This window comes from Haliaeetus albicilla, chromosome 14 (assembly GCF_947461875.1).
Source record: "Haliaeetus albicilla chromosome 14, bHalAlb1.1, whole genome shotgun sequence".
NCBI classification, from domain to species: Eukaryota; Metazoa; Chordata; class Aves; order Accipitriformes; family Accipitridae; genus Haliaeetus; species Haliaeetus albicilla.
In genome coordinates, this window is record NC_091496.1 from 5,352,258 (window position 1) to 5,377,755 (window position 25,498).

Genomic DNA, 25,498 nt, shown 5'->3' on the forward strand with positions numbered 1-25,498 from the left:
CTATCTCCCAGGTGACAGTTAGATGGCAAACATAGATGAGATGCATAACTCAGATGCGTCAAGATAAGTGACATCCCACACTTATCTACCCTGCACTTAGTTGCCTGGGAATTCAAAGTATACAGGGATCAAAAAAAAGATGTCAGTCCAAACTTGTGTTATTGCAGGTTCATAAACATGCTTTGTTAGCTGCTTGTACTAATGCCTTTACTTATTAATTGATAAATGTTAGCAAAAAATTTGGAAGCTGCAAAACCACATGCATACTGTCCAAAACCACAGTAATAAATTTGGAATACATCCTCTAACCTATTTCAGTATAAACAGTATGCTACAAAAACCATTCACATACATGACTGTGAGAAATTGGATTGCCTCAAGCAGAAAACCCAACACTAAGACCATCTGTCTTTAGTGGTCAGAAACTTCAAACTGAGAGTTTCAATCTCTGTCCCTAGAGAAAGTTATGGATCAAGGTGATGTGGAAGAAGGAATGTTGTAACTTCTGGAAATGAATAATCTACAGAAAAATAATAATCAAAAGCTTTTTTTGAACCTTGGATCAGAATTGACCATTGACAATTCAAGAGTACAAGACACAACCAGAGATATGCAAATAAGAAATGATTAATTTTCCCCTTTGTCATCTCTTTAGCAAGCAGTCCAGTGTACACACTTTCCATTGGCTTTACTGGGAAAAATCAGTAATAAAGTTTTATAGCTGGAGCCTTCTTTTACTTATTATAGGCTCATATCTAATCCATACCAACAGATTTAATTGTAATTCATGCTATGTTAATGAGCAAAGGAGCAGAGTCCCAGGTCATTTGCCTCATGAAGAAAAAAGCTTCATGGATCCGAAGAAAAGTGGCAGGCCTGCTGGAACAACTTCCAGCTCCAACCAGAGTTGGGACTTTTACTACACAGACATATTTTAGCTGAAAAATGTTGCTGATAATAATAGGAAACTACCATTATGGCAAAAAATCTGAAGGGATCCCTTTTTTTTTCTTAGTTTTTGGGTGCTTCTTGGGATTGGCCAGATATGGAAAGAAAAGTCTCTAGAGAGAAAATGGAAAGGTTTACATGCTGAAGTGGGAGAACAACAACAGCAAAGAAATATTTGATTTGGTATTAATTTTTAACCATGATTCAGAAAGATTCTTCTTCATGACAGTATTCTCTTGTACTTATTGAAATCATCCAGAAAGTTTTATTGCTGTTACTGGAAATGAGGATTTCTTTTACGTCCCATTTATGTTGGAATGTGCAACAAAGCCTTCCCATTGCATATCCCCAGAATTAGGCCATCTAAAAGTTAGGGAATTAGTCCAACCTGAATGTACTCCTCAGTTTTGTGGAGAGAGAGTGATTTCAAAGGAATATTAGTTTATCCTAAAATAGTTGTCCCTCATTGCCTTCTAGATGTCCCTGCCTCTTTGCCATGACAATAGAGGGAATGTAGACAATTATCTTAGACTGGATGCATAAAACCTAAATAGTTGAAACTATAATCTTATTTTTATCTTTAATTTTATGTACCTTAAGTTAGAGGAAGGAAACCTAAGCTATCGTATCCACGGCTTGATTAAAACCATCCCCCAATTTGACCTGTAGACAGTTGTCCTGCCTGGTTTCCATCACATCTCTGGATGCTTTGGCTCTCACCAAAACACCTTTTCAAAAAGCTTCTTCACTTGTTCCTCTGAGCACTGAGCCTTTCCTTGGCTTATTCCTTCTTCTGGGGTAGTTTGAGCCTATCCACACTGTTAAGGGTCTAGCTAATACCACCCACAGTGATAATGTCTTCTCATTTTTGTTTCACAGTACCTGCTGAAGCTTTAGCTTGGTGCTGCACTGTGCTGCACAGACAGGTATTTTTTTTTAATACCATTGGTTCTGTTCACACTGAGATCAGAGGCTGAGGATGAGGACACTTATGTTGTAGTCCCAGCTGCCACCTGCCCTTCCCTGGCCATGATGACCTGACTATCTTCAGGAGAATGATAAGGAGACTGAATTTTAAAAGAACACTTCAGAATAATGCTGTAAAAAATCCAGATTTTCACACTGTGTGGTTGGACCTATCACCAATGAAGGAGCTTCTCTTCAGGACACACCAAGAATGGAGTTTACATGCAGGTGCTCGAGATATCAACAGTCCTACATCTTCTGTCCAGCTGGCAGGAGGAATATGGAGGCAACTGTCACAGTAGAAAGTTGGTCATATTAGAAAACACTGAGTATTGTTTGCTGAAGCTGAGAGAATTCACTGGATTTCTATTTCTATATTTAAGTTCATTTTTCATTCCAGAGCTATTTCCTAACATAGCAGCAATTGCTATTGAGGGCCCATGAAGCACCTGGGAAGGTCAAAAAGATGGACATTTTAAAGAAACCAGACACCAGTTTCCTTTTATTTTACCTTCTAGACACATTTGCACCCTAGTTAAAGCAACAAAGACGACATTTCATATATTCAGTTCCTTAACTGAATGATAAACCAGAGTCTCAGCTGGTGTGATTCTGTATCCTTCCCTTGCAATCAATTTAGTGCCATGGGAAATTCACTTCCAGAACCTATTTTTCATGATGAACACAGAAACTTTTCATGTAGTTTCTATCAAGGCTTCTGTCGCTGCTACTACCATCATCCCGTCGCTTGCAGAATCTCCAACTGCTACAGATTCTTCTGCCATTGTGCCTTCGAGTGCCCTGCTAGAGATTTCGCTATGACTGAGAGCCATGTGTCATGAAAAACCTTCTGCCTAGCGTGCAGATGATGCTCATCTTTTTTTTTACTCTGAAAAGGTAATTGCAACACTTTTTTTACTGGTTTATAATGGCTTTATGATAACCCAGCTGAGTCAAGTACTTTTTTTTCCTTTTAAAGAGACTTAACTCACTTGACTCACTTAACTCACAACAAGGAAGTTAACATGGTTACCAGGGACATTTTGCAAATTTTTCAGTGATAGTCTTGTTCATGAATGTACACATTTCCTTTAAGATAATATATGCCTAAACCACAGTGCATGGACATGAGTCAATAGAGGAAGCAATTCTTGTAAGCTGTATGCATCTATACTGCTTCTTAAAAACAGGCTATGGCAGCAGAATTGCATGACAAGATGCTGTCATCTGAAAACACGAAACTACTCTATAATACTGGTACATAATGTTGGAACAGTCAGGAAAGTGGTCTAAATGGACTGTGTCAGTACTTGAACTTCAGAATGTCTACAAAAATGTCACTGAGTTTCCAATTGTCAGTAAAAAATTAAAATAGAATCCTTCCCCCTTATTTTTATAACCTCACATTTTCAAACCAAAGACGAAGGTTTGTTTGGATCTTTGCAATCTGAACACCTGTGCAAAAACAAGAAAGGGAGGCAGGGGGTGAGAAAAACCTCACAATTTTTTTTCTCTCCTGTTTTTTTTGCAACTGTGTATCCATACGCAGGTCTTGAGGCAGCTTGAGTATCAGAAGTTTTATTTACACAATCCAGTCTAGCAGGCGACTTACTTAAGGAAAATTCACCTTTTGGCATAAAAATAAAATTCCAGGGTGACTTCTTAAAAAATTTTTCGATGGCTGAATTTCATCCTGTGCCAGCACTATGTGATGCGCTGACTATATAAAAATGAACAGGAGAAATAAAAAGAAAAAAAAAATAAAAAAGGAAAAAATAGAAGGGAAGAAAATAATTTGAAGCCTGAAACAATGCCCAGAAGGGCACTTTCTGCAGGCTGATGTAGGACAGAGCAATCAGAGCTACGCCTCGGTATGGTAAGCGGAAAGCAGAGCAGCTGCACCGTGTTTTACCTCTTTGAAAATTCTAACAGGAAACAGCCCTGACGTGAACCAGGGAACCAGTCCTTCAAATGCTGGAAGGCTCTCAGGGTTTTCAGCACTCAGCACTTTGCAGGAGGCACCCACGACTTCGCCGGTGCCCAGCTTACAGAGGGTCCATTCTGCTGCAGCTTCTGCACCTCCAGATTTTCCTGTCTCGGCTTCCCCAGTGCTGGCCCAGAGGAGATGGACACAGCTTCTGCTAAGCCTCCTCATCTCCTAGGGTGGATTTCCAGCTCAACCAGCAAAGCAGCTCAGCATTAGGCCGGTCTCCCTCCTAATACACTTTGGGGACTTTGAAAATTGAGCAGCAGAAGGAGCACGAGAACCTCTTTGCTGTGCATGGCAGCGATATTAATAATGCCAAGTCACAGCCTAGTGACAAACATTGCAGCACACATCAGGCGAGATGTGAAATTCAGGGCAGCAAAGGGAATTTATAAGCATCCCAAAGGTCAAAATATAAGGGCTGCTGAAGCCCTATTTACATGAGCATAAACCTTGCTGTATGCAAACACGCACACGCAGACACCCCTACATGCACAGGCTTACCCATACAAAGAACTCTTTTCTTTTTTCTTTTTTTTTTTTTCTTCTTGATAGGCATGTTGTGGAAAATGTGTGTCTCTGTGGGTCTGGTGACATGCAAATGTTTATGTGGGTGTTAAAAAAAAATGGAGAAGGTGTGAGGCATATATTCAGAGAGCCAGAAAGCCACACACAGGCTTCTATTTATAGCACCCTCGTGGTGAATTAGAGAAAACGAACTGCAGCTTCTATCTGCTGCTCCCAACTGAATTTTGACAAGAGCGGATAAAACCTTTTAGGGTCTCTTTGTAGTTTTAACTGACAACAAAAACTGATGAGTTAGCTGTTTCCTTTGCGACCCTCTTAAGCAGGTGAAGAAGTCAACCGCTGCTCGAGAGGAGTGGAACAAGCTGACGCTTCCTCAGTGCCTGGAAATGCACTCCTTCCCCTGCAGAGCCTGGGTCAAAAAATAGAAATAGTACTCATTCTGAGCAAAACGGCCAGACTCTGTCTCCCAACCTAGATTCCCAGCCACAGGTGAAAAATTCACGAACCAGGCACATTGGGGTGCGTGGATATTTCCATTTCTTTCTAGTTGCACCTGTTAGAAAGAGAAAAATTAGAGATCTAGGGTCCTAGTATCAGAGTTGAGATCTGAGGTTATGGTTCAAACCCACTGATGATTTCTTATGCCAATAATAGAATGACTGCAGTTTTGCTCTTCTTTGCTTTTTTCTTCAATGTATTTTTCTAAAATGGGATTCACTCAATATTTTCTTACTGGTATGATCTTGTTGCTGCATAGTATCTATTTTTTCAGCTTTCATTCATTGCTTTCCTGAGGGCACTAATTTGACTATTTCCCTGCTCGAAGCTGAGATATTCAGTAAGGGAGTACGTATCTCACCACCCACCTCTTTCCGCCACGAAGGCTGGTCTTTGCAGTCCCCGGCGCTGACCACTCTTCTGACTCTTACGCTGGGGTTGGACATTGTCTTTTCCACAGCTCCTCACTTCATGACACCTCCAGATCACACCGCTGACGTGCAAATCATGGATTGCTCCATGAGAAGTTGGGAGCCATCAATTTTCTTTTTGTTTGGGTGGCGGAGGTGGGTTTGGCACTTGGAAAATGGTAGGGCTGGGAGCAGAATATCAAGATCCTGCCTTCTGTTTAGCCTTTGGCCTAGTGATCGTGGAAAAACTAACTTAAGCCTAAGCTCCCCCCCCTTTTATTTTATAAAACATAAAGAATGCAGTTGGGCAGAAATATTTTGCAAGTTGGTATTGGTTACAGCACACAACTTTCTCATAAGAAAAAACCTTGAATTATTAAATAGCCACAAATCTCCAGTTTCATGTTTTAAAATGAAGTATATTGACATTTTTCTTTAAAACACAGTTTTGATTTGTAACTTGTGTCAGTGTAGTTTTAAAAAATAAAATCTCAAAGGTTGAGAAAAAATATACACCTGGATTCATTTTGAATGAAATCAATATTTTTGGAATTAATCTTCAAACTCTGTTGACTCACCAAAAATTCAGGATATTTTCATTCTGAGTTGACCCAAATTGAATTTTTATCAAACTCTGAATGTTAAAAATTCAATTGAACCAATAAGTTAGTTATTTGCACAGTCCTAGGATGATTTTAAAGTGAGTTTTGCTTACTTCTATCTCATCTAGAATTGCTGGCAAAACAAGTAATTTGATCTTCTGTTTTGTTCTGACATTTCTTTGTTTCATTCATTCAATACTAAAACTATTTTAATTGAACAAAATGATCATATGGTTCATTGTCTGTTCCTTGACTGGAACAGAGCATATCTCTTGTGAATGATCAACCTTGAAGGCTTTTGATATCACTCTACTTCTATTTTTAGAAACATGCACATTAAGTGAGTTCTCCAGTGTCTAATATCATTGCTGAGTTTAGACCAATGCCTTTTCCTTTGGTGTAATACCTCGGTAAGAGCATTGATTTGGCAAACTCTTTTCTCAGATTTGGACCTGGCCTCCTGGTGCAAGCACTAGTTCTAATACATTCACTACTAAGGAATTCTTGCATTTTCTTTGGTGAATATTCCTTGGTATTCAGTTGAATGTGCATATTTTGTTCTCTGTCTATAAACTACTTTCATAGGTGTTGATGGGGAGAGATGACAGGGAGCGACAAATGCTGCTGAGATGCTTTCCTTTCGAGCAATAACTGAAAACACACCATTGCTTTGCAAAATTTTTGTTTAATCTTGGCTACTTTTAATTCTGTCCTTATTGTGTTGTTTTCCTTGTGACAACATTTGAGAAAATGTCCCTCCAGGAAAAAAAAACAACCAACAACCCAAAACTTACTTTAAAAGCATAGGTCCTACATAAAACCCAGCAGTGAAAACACCCTCTGTTATAGAAGAAACCAGCAACACCTTTTCAAAATAAAGAAGGTGGGACATGTTCCTCAGTCCCACTTCGCTCACATACCTAGACCAAAAGTCAATATGAAAATCTTGGCTTTGCACTCACCTACAGGTCAACAGGGGCAAACAAGTTAAGTCCCTAACGCATGTCAAATCACGGCTGTGGGTGTGGGTGTAACACACGAGGACACTGATTTGCACTGTACTTCAGTTACCCCACCATCTTCCTGGGTAATTTGCTCTGCTGGAATGGCATGAGAAGCCTTGCTCAAGGTCCTACCTATGATGAGACATTGTCCTTGCCCCCAAGAGGTTTTCAGCTTTCAGGGAAAAAGACGGCAAGGGGGTAAAATAATGGGGAAACTATCGCCCAAGGTCATAAAACAGGCCAGTGCTGGAAAAACTGCATTTCTCTCTCCATCTACTGTGCCCATGCTGCCGTTGAGGGAGATGTGGTGAAGACATGTCTAGTCCTGGGGTTTTCAGGCACATTTCTGCATTTGTTATTTTAGCATAGTTATGAAGTTTTAGATCAGGCACTGCGTAACTGTTGGTTCTCAGCCTAAGGTAAAGCACTTCTTGGTGTCCTCAGGATTTTAAACTTGTGTTAGGTAAAACATGTTAAAGCACAGCTAAGCTGCTTCAGCTCGCTAATCAGGGCAAAAACACAGGGAAGAGAGGTCCTTCAGTTTTGCCCCAAGGCAAACTCATGGCGAGGTGGGGTTCAGGGATGAAGGACTGACCTCAGCAAATTCACCCCAGTCAAAATAAAATGCTTTCTCCTTATTATAGTTTTACCTCAGGATAACTCAGGCACCTCAGTCATTCTGAGGTTAAGGAAAAAAAAAACCCAAACCCAGTTTTTTCAGCAGCAGAGGCAAGCCCTAACTGTAGACCTAGCTCAAGGGCTCACCTTCACTTGGGATGCTTGGTAGATCAGCACTGCCAATTAGTTAAATGCATTACAAAAATAATTGTGGGTATTCCTTCACAGCCTACCCATCTCTTCTCTTTTCAAACTAAGTTTGTCTTTGGTGTACACGAGCAAGGATTTAGCCAATATATGGAGGGAGAAGGGAAGGTAGCAGTTCCTGAAACAAACTGTCAATGATTAGGAGCACATTTTCTCGAGCTAGCCATGCATGGAGGTCTGTGAACTGTCTCTAAAACAGGAGCAAGGAGGTTTCATCGGAAACAGCAGTTCTTCTATAGCTTTCAGGTGCAGCATCTGGACTTTTTTTTTTTTTCCAATACAAAAAGCCACCCCCCCCCCCCACCTCCACCCCTCAGCTTGTACTAGATTGAACCAAGCCTGAGCGAAAGCTGGGGCTGGCAAAGCTCCAGCCGAGTGCAGAGGGTATGCTCAAAAGCAGGAAACTGTGGCAAAGCTGAGTCGCTGAAAAGCTACTGGAGCTAATATATTGTGGTCATGGGGATAGGCAGCAGCATCTGAGTAGTGATGGGAAGGCTCAAAAGCACCTTCAAAACAGGCTTGAAAAATACTGCTGATCTTTGCACTTTGACTGGGCTTTTGTGCTCACGGTTACGCTTGAAGCATTTAGAACGACTTTTGCGTTGACTATCCGGAGCGGAGCGTATAGTTTATCCCTATGTGCGACATGTGCCTTGCAGAAGCCTCGTTTGCTGCCCGTGCACTGAAACGCAGAGGTAGGCTTTGAAGGTGAAAGGGATGCGTAGGATTGGGTTCATCTGGCAGCATTGGTGACGGCATTTGGGGTAAAGCAAGTCGTAAACACTCGCTGGTGAATAGCTGCCTTCCCCCCCTCTTTCCGTGGCAGTGTGAAAAGCCAGAGGTACACTCGTGGATTGACTAATTCTTTTATGGGGTGGAAAAAAGGTACTGGCTGCGAAGCTAATAAAAAACACCAGGTGGTCAAGATATCACGGAGGCCCATTGTTCTAGGAGATTGTTTCATTCATTAGTATGAACTGCGATGATGAGAACAGGATGCATAATATTGCCATGTGAGATAGGGAGCAAGGAGGTGGAAGGGGTGAGGTAAGATGTCCCTTTCCTTCTCCGGCCACCCTTGGGAGGGGAGCAGGAGTGGCTGCGTTTCAGATCTGAAGAACCAGTGCAAGCTGAGCTAAAGGGAAGACTTCCACCAGTTTCTCAGGGGTGAGGGAGCTGCTACCTTAAAATGCTGCAGTTCATTAGAGAGCTGCAGCCAGCACACATGGAGGGAGGGACAAGCTCCTGTCTCCATACTTGAGCTGTGCTTTCTACTCTTCTAGGTGCCTGTAGGTGCCTGCCCTTATAGCTGTTTTCATTTTGGGTATGGCCTGAGAGACTGTTTCACGTATTTCTTAGTGCCTGGAGTGGCCACGAGGAACCACCTGTGCCTGATGGAGACATCAGAAAACACACAAACATCCAAGACACCCTTTGTCCCAGTTGTATGCTTTCTGCTGACCTGTGGACCCTGGACAAACCAACCAGGAATTACTGATAACCTGCCTGCTGGTTTTATGTGTTTTGCAGCCTTTCAGCTGTGCCTTGCTCTTAGGTGGAGGAAACTGTGAGCGTGTGTCAAGTGGGTTAGTGGAGCTGTGTCATAACCCACTCTCGGATCGTGCTCACTGCTCACCTATCATCTGGGCTATAAACCTAAGGCCTAACCTTTCTAACCATAGGTGCGTAAAAGAAAGATCTGGTTGAAGGACAGAGGTAGGTGCTCAGACAAGTGACAAAAGTTGAGCCGGATGGGTCTGGACCTAACAGGCCATCTCAGAGCTCTGTGAAGGACGATGCTTTGAGTCTGCTTTGTGTCCTAGTGTGGGGCCAAGGCAGTTGGGATGGAAGAGGTGTAAGCAGGAATGGATGTCACCATCAGCTTCAAGCTGGGGCCTTTCTGGCTAGCTAGGTCCTTTGTGCCAAATATGCAGCCAGCGAGGCGACCAAGGAGAGTGTAGTGATGGAGCTGGTATCGTCAAGCCTGCTCTTACATCCCAATGCAGAAGTAGCTTTGCATCAGCTGTGCAGAGTACAAACCACACCGTCTGGTCCAAAATATCTTCCATGCTCTATCTCTGCTGTGGGATCACATTCAGGAGTCAGATATTCAGCACCACTCTCAGATGGTGAGAGGAGGAGACAAAGAAATCAAGAGCAAAAATCTTTCTTTTTCTTAGAGAGTATGCTCTGTAGCTTGCCCTAGAAGCAGAGTTAAAAAAAAAAAAAAAAAAAAAAAGATAAAATAATTTATGTTGGCCTGAGTTGTGGTTTGGAAAGAGAAAAGGAGAAAAGAAACAAAACAAAAACACTGGCCCACAAAGAAGAGAAAACAGGAAAGGAAAAGAACAAAACATCCTGTACAGAGCAGCCAGTCAGTCGAGGAGGGAGGGTCTGTGTCTTCTGCATTCCTCTGCTGAAGTGGGCACAGGCAGCCTTCATCAAGTCTGTGCTGCTCAAACCTTTCCTTTCCTTTCTTCAGCCTTTCTGCTCACCCGATCATGCCATGTCTCCTCTTTATCCCTGAGCTGGATCAGCAGGACCAAAGGTGGTTTCAGACCTTCCCTCCTCTCTAGATGCCATTTCGTGAGGAATGTGGCATCTGCAGGCTGTACCATTCCCGGCTCCTCTCCTGGGATGAGTATCAGGCAGCCCAGATCCCCCTGGGCACCGACAGACATAAACTCACCTTGTCCTGCTCCAAGACGAGGGGCAAGCACCAAGCCTGAGGCTGTGTCGTGCAGCCAGCACCGTATTGTGGATGAGCTAACAAAATATATCACCTGAACTGGAGTCAGCTCTGAGCCCAGGCTGAGAAACTCGGGTCCCTCTGCACCTGCCTGCGTGAAAATGCCTCTCGGGCTTCATCGCAACAGCTAACCCGAGAATGAAACCAGTGTGGAGATCTCGTCGTTGTCTCAGCTCAAGAAGGAGCCAGTTTGCAGGGTGGGGGGGCTGGGATGGGTCAGACAGGGAGGTTGAAACCCGTGCTGTTGTTTATTCCTTGGTGAGGAGGGAGAGCAGTGAATCGTTTCTGCTAATACAGCATCTCTTGGGAGGCCAGAAAATGGGTGCGAACAATAGTTTTGATGGGGAGAAACCTCTCCTTTAAGGGATCCTTTACTAAGGCCAGTTAAACACTAGTCAGGTGTCCCTGTCCTGGTCATCGTTTGTGAGGTCTTGCTGAAGTGGATGTGATTTCCTCCAAAACCCATAAATGTCACTTCTTAATCAGTTCCAGAGTTACTGCCTCCTCCTCCAAGCAGGCTGCACGCATGAATCTATCACTGAGCTGCTGGAGCTAATCCCCTCCCCTGCCTTTCCTCCTGGAGAGGGTAAAATTAGTTTTTGAAATAGGGGTGGAACATTTGCAATGAGTTGTGGATGTGGTCTCGTAGCTGGGAAGTTGGGCACACTACTTCTGCCCCATCACAGGCAGAAGGGGAGGATGGACCCTTCGTGTATCAGCAAGAGCTGAAGCCTGAATGAATTCCCCAAAAGCTGGTACTCATAGCACAGTCCCCGAGGTTAGCTAAACTGGCACGAAAGTGCACACAGCTTCTCCTTAGACGACTTCGCTAAACGATGAAGGCAACCTATGGGAGGTGTTCGCACATTCAGCTTCTCCCATGCGTTTTGCCTTGGTTCTGCCTCTAATAGTATTCCAGGAGCGTTGTTTTGGTCTGCTTTTCCTGTCAAAGTTCTCTCTACTGAATGCTTAGAAGAAACATGTTCATTTAAGAACAGATGTAGCAGTTTGAACTAGTTTCCCCATGTCCCCAAATCCCTTAAACTTGGAGAAAGAAATTTTTAATAATGATGTATTAGTTATTTAGGTGCTTTAAGAGGCGCTGCCTTCATACAATATCATTTAGTATAATTCCCTTCTATTGCTTGTCCTCTCATTTCCATCCCATACCTTCTCTTTTCCAGCTTGTTTATTTTAGACGGCAAAGCTACTTAGAATTATTTATTTTTGGATCAGCTACTGATTCACTTAGTGACTAACACATTTCATCACTTGATGCCTCACTTTACCTATACATTAAGAAGGATTAATAGCACCTGCTTTTCAGGGCTGTTAGCAGTCTAAATTAATTCATGCTTATAATGTTTATAGAGAGATTTGAGATCCTTGGTTACTGGAGGCTAGGGAGCTGCAAAGTATCTTATTTTTACTTAATAGTGGTTTGGGGTTTTTTTTGGTGTAACTTTGCATTATAAAAGTACAAGAAACCTTGCAATTAGTTGGAAAGTCTATTATTCCCAGGGCTTAGTTTATATTCCAGTTCAGATACAAGCATTTTGTCTGTATTTTTTGCCCTGATGTTTCAATCAATCACAGTTAATGTCCTGATCACCTTTACAGAGAAATGTTGGATGGTGGGAAATGCAGCAATGAATATCACAGGGTGGATAACAGAGCTGTGCAGTGTTGTTTGGTGCTCTTAAAAAAGCTGACGTGCACTTCTGCAGAGATGACTGCATTATGATGTTGTTACTGCAAAATATGTAGCCAGAAAGCCAAAAAGTTAGACTTAACATTAGAATTTGTGACAGTGTTGTGCATTCCCTGGAAACATTTTGTCGGCATCGTGGGAGATTGCTGTGAGTCTATCAGGAAGAGTGAAATGACAGCAACCAGGAGAAGGCACAAGGGGAGTGTCTTTAAATGAAACCTGAAATCGGTTTGCAATTATTTCATGTTTACTGAGTAATCTACCAAATGATAGTGCTAGTGACCACATCTGTTACTAATACCACATTGCTGTGCAAATATTACTTACAGAAGGGGTATATTTGGACTTGAATATCAGTATGTGGACAGATCATCAGTTTGGTTATGCTAAAAATATCTCGCTGAAGTAATTAAAGACTTCTTATTCTGTTGCCTCGCCTCTTATGAATGGACTTGACTGGTTTGTGTAATGCAGAAAATGCCGTTTTGGGGAAAGTAAGTGGGTGGGATACCCCTCTCAGTGAAGTTAACGTGAGTTTTGCCTTTGATGTTAATGGGCGAAGACTTTCACCCTCAGTCTTGTTGCCACTGCACTGATGGCCGCATTTTGAAATCCAACACCATGGATTCCTGTGTTTGGGAATCTCTCAGTGGAAGAGCCAAGCAGGGTGACAGAGCAGTTGAAATATCAACAAGATGGAGCAGAGAGAGAAGTGGGGTTTGTGCTGCCTGATCCAAGGGCAGTTACACGCACCCGTCTACTAACATTGTGTAGAACTGCAGAGGATGAGATGAACCAGTTGCTGACAGTAACTGGGGATCACCGACCCGATCCTCAGCCCTGTCTATGGGAGTGGTGGGAATTGCTTCCACAGTGGCTATGGCCACCTGAGGCTCTCCCCTGGTTGGAGAATTGGCGAGCTTTCCAATTGCGTGCATCCAGCATCACAAAACACAGTAGTCAGAATATGGCCGAAAACAAGGCCTCCCTTTGACAAGAACTTTATTTTCTGGACTCAGCCTGTTAGCTGTTGCCCTTTTTTTCATCTTGGCAGACTACAAAAATTATCCAGATGACATATATAGGGAGCCCACGAATTATTAACAATTAACCCAGCTCTGGAGTCACTGCCAAATATTGTTGGTTTGTAGAGGAAGTCTAAGTGAGTAAACTGTGCTGAGTGACAATAGCTCTGCTTCCCAGCCAGACTGAACAGCTCGTAATGTAACTCAAACGTTTCCTCTTTCCAAGCTTGCTTATAAAAGAGCAGACAAGGAAAGGGCGAAAAGGACGTTTAGAGGAATGCAAGACTGGAAAAACAACCACTGATGTAATATACTTTCTAAACTAAACATAAGGCATGCACTGTTGCAGCCATTTAAATCATGATTAAAAAGAAAACCAAAACAAATCGACACATAACTTTGTCTACTCAGTCCTGAATACTGAAAGAAAAAATGTGAGCAATTCCATGTTGGATGTCTAGGAAATATTTGCCTTGCACTATGCACGTCCTGAGCCATTTCTGCTCCTGGTAGACAGAAACACCCAAAAGTTGGATGAGATAGAGGGTGTAGAACTATGCATGGGACCCAGAGCATACAATGCAGAGGAGCAATAGAAATATCACGGACCTCTGGTGACCAGCTTATGTGGTCCTACAAGGTCCAGCTGAGACGATGTCTTCATTGCGCAAATGCACAGTAAAGGGGCTGGGCTTTGGAAAGAGCTTAGAAGTTGAATCAATAGGATAGCAAGAGAAGGATTAATTTACAACCCCATTTCACAGAAGGATAACTAAAGTATGGAAAGATCAAAGCTTCTTTGCTGCCTACGCTTTTCCACATGTCTAATCTGGCCTGTTCACTGACACCACTTATTACAGCAGAGTTAAGTAGATGCACTGGTGTTTTCAGGATCGGGACCTATGCGACTTGCCCAAAATCACGGAGGAAGTGTGTAGGAATAATACCCTCGTCTCTTGAGTCCCGCATCACTCTCTCAACCACAAAACCATCCTTCCTGTCTCTGCATAAAGACAGAGCTGAGAGAAGTGATTTTTATGTACACATGCAGATATGCAGAGTGCCTTGTAAAGTGTATAGGCACACTAAGGTGAAAGTTTCATTAGAAATCACTTAAATTCAGTAAGTTTCAGAGTGATTTTTTTTATTTTTTGTATAAAACAACCTTGTTTCTCTTTCTCTTGTTTCTCCTCCACCAACATTCTCCCATTTCAGGCATCATAACAGCACTTGCTTATATGAGGTTTCTGACCGCATTTTATGGAATGAAAGAAAAATCACATGAATCTGAGCTGGAGCAAAGCCATAGAGCTTGATTTCATGATGCAAATCTTTACAACTTTGGTGCATCTGGTGTGAGTCACCGGTATATTTCATTGAATTTCTTTGTACGTGAAGTGAATCCTTTTCTCAGGGAGGGTCCAAAGTAGAAATGATGAGAAATTGGTCCTCTCTCTGCCCTGAATGCTCAGGTTCAATATGACCAATGACAACTTTATCAAAGTTACCCAGCAGACTTTGGCTAGAATTAATAGAGCAATTCTGTATTAAACTAGCACACAGCTGGGCTATTTTTTTCAAATTGTCTTTAATAGATATCCTCATGAAATTGGTAGGTGACAAGTTCAAAGTGTACAAAAGGAAAAGATTCCTCTTTCACTGTGTCACTGAGCAGTGGAATTCCCTGCTGCTGTGAATTGTCTGGATACTAAGAAGTTTACACGGATTAGATAAGCAATTGCACAAATCTGTGAAAGAAAAGATCATCTGGGGCTGTGGATTACAAAGATACATTTCTGGCTCAAGAAGTCTCTGAGTCACAAGTTTCTGGGATGAGAAAAAGAAGACTACATTAGTGAACTCCAAGATATTAGAAGGGGGCTTCCCAGAAGTGCTCAGACTCGGGCAGTCTTTCAACTAATTTAGTAAAAGCTGATACCGGTGAAAGTAAAGAGAAGCCAGTGGACAGGGTGGGCTGTTCAGTCATCTAAAAGACAGGCAATGCATTTTATCTGGTTGGGTAGGCTTACTCTTTGTTCAATGGGCAGATACAGGCACCTCTGGAAACTGATTTATCCCCTCCTAAGGCAGAAGTCCAAGATAAGTGGGGTCAATCACCCACTGTCTCACTTCATGACTTTAATAGAAGCCAGAGTAAATAATTTATTTGGGATGTCTAGGGCAGGCTTCAGTTAGAGACTGAAATTTTGGAAGTCTACATGTGAGGTAGGTGCTTTATCTTTCTTAAGAGGAAATGAAGATGTAGTAAAGACAGTCTGTGGAGCCTATATTTCATTTTACTCTGCAGCAAACAAATTTAGTCAGCTGCATACCTCTAGGTTTGCAGATTAGTTGGTGTTTATTGCATCTGAGCTGTCCCAGTAGATATGGCCTCACCTCCAGCAGATACCCTGCCTGCAGGTACCATGTCATACCTGTCATATGAAAATCTTGGATATATTCGATCATCTCAGATGACACTAGATGCCTATGTTTAGGGAACTGAATCGCATCCCTGCTCCCCATTCACTGTAGTGAATTTACATGTGCTTCAATTCAGTTGCCCCAAAATGGTGCCTAGTACTCTTTGAAGTGCCCTATGGTATATTTTTTTTGTCTTGAGCACCTCTCCAGAAGGGCATGGGCTTCCCATAGGTTGTGTCATTTCTACTAGATGTATGGATGGCTTGGTTAGCCTACAACTTCTAAAATTATAGTGGACATCTATGTGTGAGCAACTGAATTAAGACCATAATTCACATATAAACATCTACACCCAGGCATGTAAATTTAGGTGTCTGCATCTGGAGCTGAATCCCATTTCTATCTTCTGCATGACCAAACTGAGGTAAGATGAGTTCTACCAAAAATGATTTTGAAAAATTCCACCTTAAGAACAGGAAGAGCACAACAGCTTCTAGGAGCACTCAGCATGTTCAATAAGGAGCTCTTCCTTTTTATCTCTTCTCCCCAGCATTTCTTTCTCCAAAAATCTTGCTTGACAGCAGGTGTAGAGCTCCAGCTCCTGAATGAGAGGCACTTGTTCACAAAGGGCCCCTCCAGAATTAGTAATAAATGTCTCATGCCTACAAGTAATAGTTTTTAGTTTTAGAAATGCAAAAACCATAGAGGTCTTTTTCAGAATTTAGCATTTCATAATAGTGGGAAAAAAGTTTCTTAAATTTGTAACACAATAAAAAAAGCCAGCTGCTACTTTACACCAGCTCTCACTACAGTAAATGGAAAGTGGCTTTCAATCACTGGTTGGCCATTAATTTGACAGAGCCTCTTCATCACAAACCACAAGTCACTCTTACACATGGAAGCAATTTTGATTTTTCTCAGGGAGAAAAAAAATCCTCTCTGTTTCCAAAGATCTTTGACAGTTAGGATGGCTTAGCTCAAAGCTTCTCAGTTAGGGCACATTGACACAGATGGGCACAAATGGGTGAAGCTTATTTTGCCTACCCTCTGAGTTGGCTGGATGTAGGCCAGCTCCGAATTGCAAGCCAGAAATCATGTTAGGATGGAGCTTTGCCCAAGCTAATAAGATCTGTTGAAGGCATATGCTGAGAAGCAAGACATATTAGTTTGGGCAATGCATCATTTTCATGTAGCTACAAAACTTCCACACAGGGATTCCTGGTCCTGTGTACCCATGTCCAGGTGCCTCCAGCTTCACTAATGGGGGCCTCCAAGGAGAAAGAAACATATTAAAATTAGCCCAAAGTCCACCATGAACTTCTGCTGATATATTAAATGTTAGATCAGGCCCACGGTCAAAAGGGCTTAGGCTGTTCCCTCCTTAAAAAATATACAGCTAGGGCTTAGAGGAAAACATTTTTCTAGAGAACTCTATCCAGCAGATTTTTCTTTATAGCTATTGACTATTTCCATTTACTCTCCAACTGCCTCACAGCACCAGGTTGTCAGAGACTGGCTGGTCATCAGGGCAGCCTGTCTGTGGTCTGCATCAAATGCTGGGATAACGATGCCATTTGTATGCCACAACATGCAGTGACTCAAGGCTTGTTTGCTTGTCTCCACTGAGTGATAACCCAATATAAAGCCCCTGGAGATTTCAACAAGCCTCACACTCTTGAAGCATAGATCTGAAGAATGCTGCGTGGTCTTCTGTGTGAAACACGTTCACCTACGTGCTTTGTTCATGCATTGCAAGGTAGGATGTGGAATGGTCTCTTATACATCCCTATGCATGTTTGAAGACTTCAGTACCGTAGAAACCGAAGCCCAGCCATGTGAGCAACCCTTTTGATCTTATCAAATACTCTTACTTGGCCGGTTCAACTGTTTGTTCTTTGCAGGTCCTCAGTGTCCTCATGGTAAATGTTTTAAACTGCATATCATTTTTTAACAATGAAAATAATTCAAGGACGGAAGGACAGCATGAAAGATCACACACATGGGATCTTTTTTTCTCTCCAAATATTGATCTAATCAAAACAAAGGCTTGAAATGAAAGTGCCCCTTCGATGGTAATTATGGTCCTGAGGTCACAGTTAAGTAGCAGGACATCAACAGTTAACAGTGCAGAATGCGGTTCTTCCTAAACTGGTGTGAATTGATAGTAAAGCTAGGGATGTCAAATGCATGATACTGATGTGAAGCCAGCATGAGTGAGAGTAGACTCAAACCTCTAGTGAATTATCATTACTCTGAATTTCTCTGATTTCTGGCAGGTTTATGGCAAGGTCTTTACAATATTTTAACATTGCATTTTTGTATGTGTGTGTTTAACGTCCTGTCTATTTGAATGCTGCATACCCACAGTGTTCCCCAGGGGCATCCCTCCTACATATACACGAAGTTCTGCTTAATGTTTCACTTGGATTTATTTGAATCTTTTATTATTACAGTACTGAATTAATACTTGCATAAAAACACTTGTCCCAGTAATTTCACCAAAAGTTTTTTTTTTTTTTAATTACTTCATCACATGGGGGCATTGACACTGTAGATACAATTCATTGCTGCAGAGATTCTGAAAAACTAAAGTTTTGTCTACCCACAAGACTTCTAATAATCTAATTAAACACATATAAACCCAAGTGTTGTCAGGTCCTAGCTGAACACTTAAAACCTTAGATGAAGCTTGTATTGATTAAATTTGTTTGGGAGAAAAAAGTCTCTTGAAATATCTTTTCTGATGGACCAGTTTTCTGAATGGAAATGGAGAGTGTTTCTGAAAAATGTTACAAGATCAGAAGATTTAAAGCAGTTCACAAATAATACTCAGCACCTCACAAAACAGAAGTTTGAATTCCCTCCCCGCCCCCAGCTCGGCACGGGAAATATAACTACACTAATTTTCAGGTCAATTTAAGTTATCTTGGGAAGGACTACGTGGCTGCTCTGAAGTCAGTATGTTTTAATTGGTCAAATTTAACTAATTTCAGCTATTCTGTGCAGATAAGACCGATGTATGGATGAGATACGGAAGACTTCTGCTGGATCTCTGAATGCTCCTGGGAGGTCCTGTGATCCTTATTGGCAGTTTCCATCAATATTGACAAAAATGTTGACAGGTCAAGACATTCTTCTGCATATAAGAGTCATTGATCTGGTTGAGTGGTCCTGCCGTGGGACCTCTTTCCCTGTCACAGACAGCACAAGCTGTGGTTTCTGCACTGCCGTGAGATGTAAGTAGTATATACAGCTGACTGCTAGCCCGCCAACTGCACCTGGGATTTTGGGTCCTGGGAAGGGGAGAGAGTGGATGGAGAACTGCAAAGCAGCCTGGTAGTTTGTAAATCAAGTTGGCAAGTCTGAAGGGTTTCACTTAGCAATCTGGGTTTCTCTCGTGTTATTTTGTCTCTGTTGTTGGTCTTTTTTTTTAATTAAAAAAAACCCCAAAAGCCTAGTTTCATAAGAAAACACAAATTATTCAATTTCACTGTTAGTGAGCCAGTCATTTATTAACCTGTTAATTTAAATTAAAGAGGGGGGGAAAAAAAGAGGGAAGAGGAATAGTAGCTCAAAGATGTTACATTCCTACAAAAATCTCAGAAAAGAGTTTGCCAAATCAATGCTCTCACTGAGACATTACCCCAAAGAGAAAAGCATTGGTCTAAACTCAGCAATGATGTTAGACACTGGAGAACTTGCATAAGTAGTAGGAAATGAGGCTAACATTTTTTAGTTTTCACTGGCCTAAAAAGTGAAATATTCTTAGCCCAGAGTACATGAAGAGCAGTGCTTTTTACATCACTTTTAAACACCTGTTTTTGTTCACTATTAGAGCATAATTATGGTTTTGCCACAATCGCTTGACACCATCACAAGGACAACAACATCACGTCATACTTCAGAGTGGCCCCTTCTGCCCAGGTAGACCTTTAGGTCATACTAGATGTCCAGACCCTCTCTATAATTGATGGGGAGCAACTGGCACTTCCCCAGGATGACTATCCCGTCCAAAATTAAATGGCTGAGAGGTAGGCGTACTAACCTTTTAGGGGTGCCATGTTCTCTACTGAGTATAGAGGGATCCTGTGTTGCTAGCTTACCCTAGAAAGCAGCAAGTGAGAGGAACCACGTGGTTAATTCAAGACCGATGGCTAGTTCTCCCCATGACACTGCAAAAAAACCCTGGCAGGAGGTGACCTAAACTGTCCACCACCCCCTTCACCCACGCCACCAACGGTAATTGGGCTTTTTTGTTTAGAACTGGACAGAGTCCCAGCATCCTGGGAAGAAAAGGGCTGTTCTTGTCCAGCCTGGTCAAGATAAGATCCCAGGGAGAGGTTTCACTTGTAGGCAGAGGGAACCTGAAGTGCATATAAAAAAGCGGTTTTCCGCTCCAAACTCCAGGTCTCCACTCAGTCAGTCATTGGATTTCCCAGCTGCTCTACTAAAAATAGATTGATGAAAATGAAAACTTTCTCTTGGCAGGGATTTTGACAAGTGTCTAATGTAGACCTGTGCTGATGCAGTCAATGAGTAATAATATCAGCATAGCCAGCTATGGGAGAGGTTTATATTTTTCCTTTCTCTTTTTCCTTAGGAAGGGGGAGGGCTACACTGTAGCACATTATTTACAGTACAACATGATTCAATTGCCAGAGGGGGAAAAAAGTCAACCCATTGTTCAAGCACTATACATGGATTGAACATTAAGAAGTAAATTTCCCTGCCTGAAAAACGTAACCCTCCTCTTTCCATTTGGCACGGCTTCATCTGGAAGCTTTACGTCTGAAACTTGGTTTCCAAAGGCAGATCAAAATCCCTGCTCAGGTCGGACACATATGAAGGCCATCTTTGTTACATCCTAAAGAAGGAATTTTTCTGCTTTATGGAGTAGGATTTTCTATTATTTTTTAAAAAGCAGATTTGTTACAGTTATAAAGAAAGCTGCAAGAGTAGTTGAAGCACTACTGGGTTACACCAGCTTGGGATCTTGCATATTTTTCTTTAAAGTCCCTTTGACTGATTTTTAGAAGTGATTGATGTAAACCGAAAGAAGACCAGCTGCAGTGGGGATGGGATGTGCTTGGCCTCATTACTGCCATCATGTCCCATGTCAAGGCCTCTGGGAGCTACAGCAAGCTGGACTTTCTACTAACTACTGAGATGCACAGTTCAACAGGCTTGGGTAGACATCCTTAAAACTAAAAAGCGGCAAACAATAAATACAGAAAGTAACCCTGAAAGCCTGGAAAATATTTCACAACCCTCTCAGTTCTCATCTTGTGAAAACATGCATCAGCATGCACTGAGGACAGACAAAACGAGATCTCTTCTGTAATTCTGAAACCCTTTTGGAGGATGAGGAAAAGTGTTAGAACACTTTTGTTATACAGCTTTCAAAATCAAATTATGACTTACCTGTGGCATACTTTGTTGTATTAAGTAGTATAATAGCTGAGTAATTAGTTGGAAGAAAATATTTTTTTTCCATCGTTTTATAGAGTGTTGAGTCTGCCAAAATGAATGAAGCATCATATGCAAATGTTGATGTATTGTTGAAGTAGAGCTTGCTGAGCCTGGTTGCAAATTCCCAGAGAGCACTGATAAAATATCCATCTAGAAATATCCAGGCCTTGCAGTAATATCTCACTTGATATTGCATGTCATACTCACTGAGTATTGCAAAAAGACACATGAAAATGGCTGCATGATGCAAGCGTTTGTTGTTTACATAGCCATTAATGAACATTTCCAGATTTATTTTTCTTGGTGTTGCTTTCTCTAACTGAATTACAAGTGCAAAAACAAGATTGTGGTCATATCATGTTTAAACAGGCAATGTTTCAAACATGAAGCCACATCTATTATTCAGCACCATCTTCTAAAAACATTAAAAGATACCCTTTTGAACTTTGTGGTTATTTTTGTCAAAAGACAAAGCTTCTTTAGGGTGAATTTTACTCTGAAACCAGGGCGTGAGTAACAATTACATTGCTTTTTGTGTGGCGTAGTGTTACTGCTTGCTAATCTAACAGCTCAGTGCTAGTGGAAGCGTCATTGCTTTCCCTCTTTGCTTCTCCCTTTGCTTCCTTCCTCCCATCCCTGGGCACCATCAGATAGTCCAGCCCCTTCACTTGCTAAAATGCACTGGACCCTTTGCTGAGCTACTACTGTCCTGTAACTTGGCAGAAAACAACCCAGTCTTCTTTCTGTGTTAGTTTTCCGCCGGTTGAGAGAGCTGATCTGGCTCAGAAAGGGACCTGAGGTGCCATGGGAGCTGATGGCCGTGGTGGAAAGATGTAGGTAGAAGTGAAGGAGGAGGAAGGGAGGGAGGAGTGAGACCACCCCAGCTACGGCACTGAAATTAATTCAGCTGTTATCTACCAGCATACTACGTGCAGCTATGCAGAGGTTTGACTGAGTCGGTCTTCTGTGCACTCATGGTAGAAATTAATGAAAGAAAAGATGCACTTAAAATAAGGGTTGAGAGGTTACACTGTTTGCATCTTTAGGCATTTAAAAACTTTTGTAAATCTGCCTGGATTCGATTAACTTTAATTTTAGACTCATGTTCAACCTTAAGTAGGAGTGTAGTCTCCCAGAGTCCAGTGAATCTGCTAATCTGCTTCCATTTTAATGCATACTTATGTTCTTTGCTCAGAACGGCTAGAGGAAAGGACCTGATAAAAAATTAATAAACACAGATTAGCTGCGTGCACCAATTCTTTTCTGTGCTGTATCAGCAACCCTGCCTCACCTTCTTCCTATGCATTATCAAACAAGGTTTTTTCTAGACTATGAGATAGATGTGAATTCAGAGATGGAACCTGAAGGTTGGGAAAAGGCCTGAAAGTAGCTTTAGGGAGTTAAAAGTATTCTGAATAATTATTTTTCTAGAACTATCCCAAATAGATGTAAAGTTAGGAAAGTCACTCTCCTTATCTGTAAGGAAGGAGTTCAGCTGATGGATATCTGAGCTGAAAATTGTGCAAGAGCAGAGCAACTGGAATGGGAAGTCAGGATTATTGTACCATGGGGGATTCCAAATCATGGTTTTATTTCTGTCTCCCATTGGTAAGAAAATGAAAAAACACCTGCACAGCCGAAATACTGAAATGATGTGTAGGATAAGTGGAATTGACAATTTCATTTTGACTTCTTTGATTTGATTTATTTGTTTTGATTTATAATCTAATCCTGAACTAAAGTATAAATGTTTTAAATATGGCAACAATACCTGACACGAGAAATTTTCATTGTAACAATATATTTGGATTTTATTGTAATTAATTTTTTTTGGAAAATATTGATGAGATGAAATCACTATTTTCTGAAAGAATAAAGTTGATAATCCCGACTGAAACATTTGGCTTGAATTATCTTTGACTTGCATTTATCTAATTTAGGAATGGTGCCATAAAGCCACCTGGGATAAAATCTTGAAACTGAGAGGGGAGTATGACTAGTGAAGGGATCTCTTAACTGTACCTATTGGTATTGATTGGCTCCTAGTCTTCCAAGAGTGGCAGTAGAAATCTTGATCTAGCAGCAGTTATTTCTTGCCTTGATTTCTGAACTGATGGCTTTTTCACTATCCTGTATCTTTCAAAAGCCTTTCTGCTTGCTTGAATAGATCCTAGTGCTCCTCCACCCCACACTGTGAATAATAGAAGGAAGAAATAGCTGCAGTTTCTAAGAATGTGATCACCTGGCTTTCATGACCATTTATTTTTTTAATTTGCTGAATGTCTCATGTGCTCTGTGATAGCCATGTTAGGAGGAATAATGAGGAGGTATATTGGTTTTGGGGAAAACCACTGGACAGAGGTCTGCAAGGTCTGAGTTCAATTCTTGATACCTGAACTGGTTTCTGGAGCCATGCAGTGGTACCTACAAAACTGAAAGAGCAACTGGAGGCTTTGATAACTTTGTAAATCTGGGCTTTTGTGTTGCCTTCCCCAGCTCTACCACACAGCACAAAATAAATTCTCCTTTTTCCTCTTTTTAATGTTTTTTTCTTTTAAAAATGTTTTTCTTTTTTTTTAGGGCTTTCTCTGGTCACTCATGTGGCTAGCACAAAATATTTTAAAGTGTCTAGTTGTTGATCCATACAAATACTAAATATAAGAAAACATCAGAAGAACCATCTTTGACCAACTGTACTAACTCACGTGGAATGACCATTTGCCAAGACTTCAGTGTTATCCTTCACTGGCCAAGCCCAGAAGGGAAAAGGATATTAATTTTTTACTGGCAGAAGCATCTGAGGCATTCCAGCTTTAAGAATGAGGATCATCTGAATATAAAGAAAAAATATCAGATTCCATTCCCTACAAGGCAGGCGACCTGGGTACCTTATTTTGGAGACTTTCTGGGATTGCAAATATCTGTCCAGAAATGGAGGCAGAGAATGAATGAGAGGCATACAAAAGAAGTAAAGCCAAGTTCCTTCTCAGTGACTCTTTGATACGTAAATAGCATTTACTGAGCACTGAGATTAGCACCTGACTGAGGCCACTGCTGGGGTGCAGATACGCTTTTGCTGTTGCCTGCTCAGAGGGAGGTAGAATGAACAGCACCGTCTTGGTGAACTCATTTTGCCACATCTCATACATCTTTCTCAGCAGGTCTGCTAATTCTTTTTTAAAGTCTAGTCTGCCTTACCGCCTTCTAATACAATGAAAAAAAAAATTTGATTGAAGACCTGTGATTTGTAGATGCTCCAAAATTTTCTCAGAATCTATTTTTCATTCCTCACTACCTTTTTTTCTTGCAGAAAGAAAGTTTACGGCTTTCACTTTGCCTGTGTGCCCATCTGTACACCTTTTCCCCTCTCTCTTCAACACCAGCCTTTTTTTAACCGAGCTTGTCCAAGTGTCTCAGAACTAGCACATTTATACCAGCTTCATGAAGAAAAACAGTCAGGTAGGGGAAAAAGAACCCACAAGTTCTTTCTCCAGGACAAGACTGTCCCCATAACTATGAGCTCAACATTATAAGATACCAGAGAATTCACATGTTGTGAGAGATGTGTAATGAATATCCAAACCACGCTGAAAGCCTCGATCAGAGCCTGTACCTCTGGAAACGTCAATCAGCCAAGCAGCAACAGTTTTCATCTTCCTGCCTCTGTTCAATGGTGCAAGTAAAGCTGAATCGTATTTCATGAAGCAATAGAACATAGAATCATTTAGGTTGGAAGAACCCTTTAAGATCATCGAGTCCAACTGTAGACCTGGTCTACACTGGTGTCTGAACATGGTAAGTCCGCTTAGGAGATGAGCTTATCTAGTTAGGATCATGAGTCTTCTCAGTTTGACTGGGACAAATCTGGAATACTAAGATCTGACAAAAGCTTTTGGGCTATTTTTCCACAGATTCAAGCAAAATTCCATTGCTCAACTCACAAAACAAAAGGGCTAAATATTTGGCCTAAATATTGTGTGTGTGGGAAACCTACTGGCAGTGCCTTGTTCAGTGCTGGGTTTCCATACTCACCATGAGAGAGTCCGTTAGGGCTTCCTCCATATAGGTTAGTGAGGCCTTACTGGGTGAGATTTGCCAGCTAAAAAGCGTCTTATGGAAGGATATGCTGTTGATATCAGTCTTACCATCTCCATGGGATTCAAGTGCCTGTCTACGTGCTTACAAAAAGCTTTTACTTTGTGTACAGGTTTACAAAGCCATATGCCACATGAAGCATGTGGGGCGGTCCTCCCTTCCTCTGCTGCTGTCAAAAAAACTCAGTTTCCACTTCCTCCGCATACCTAAGACCCACGACTACATTCCTCGTGAATGAGAACTCAAGGAGCAGTGCT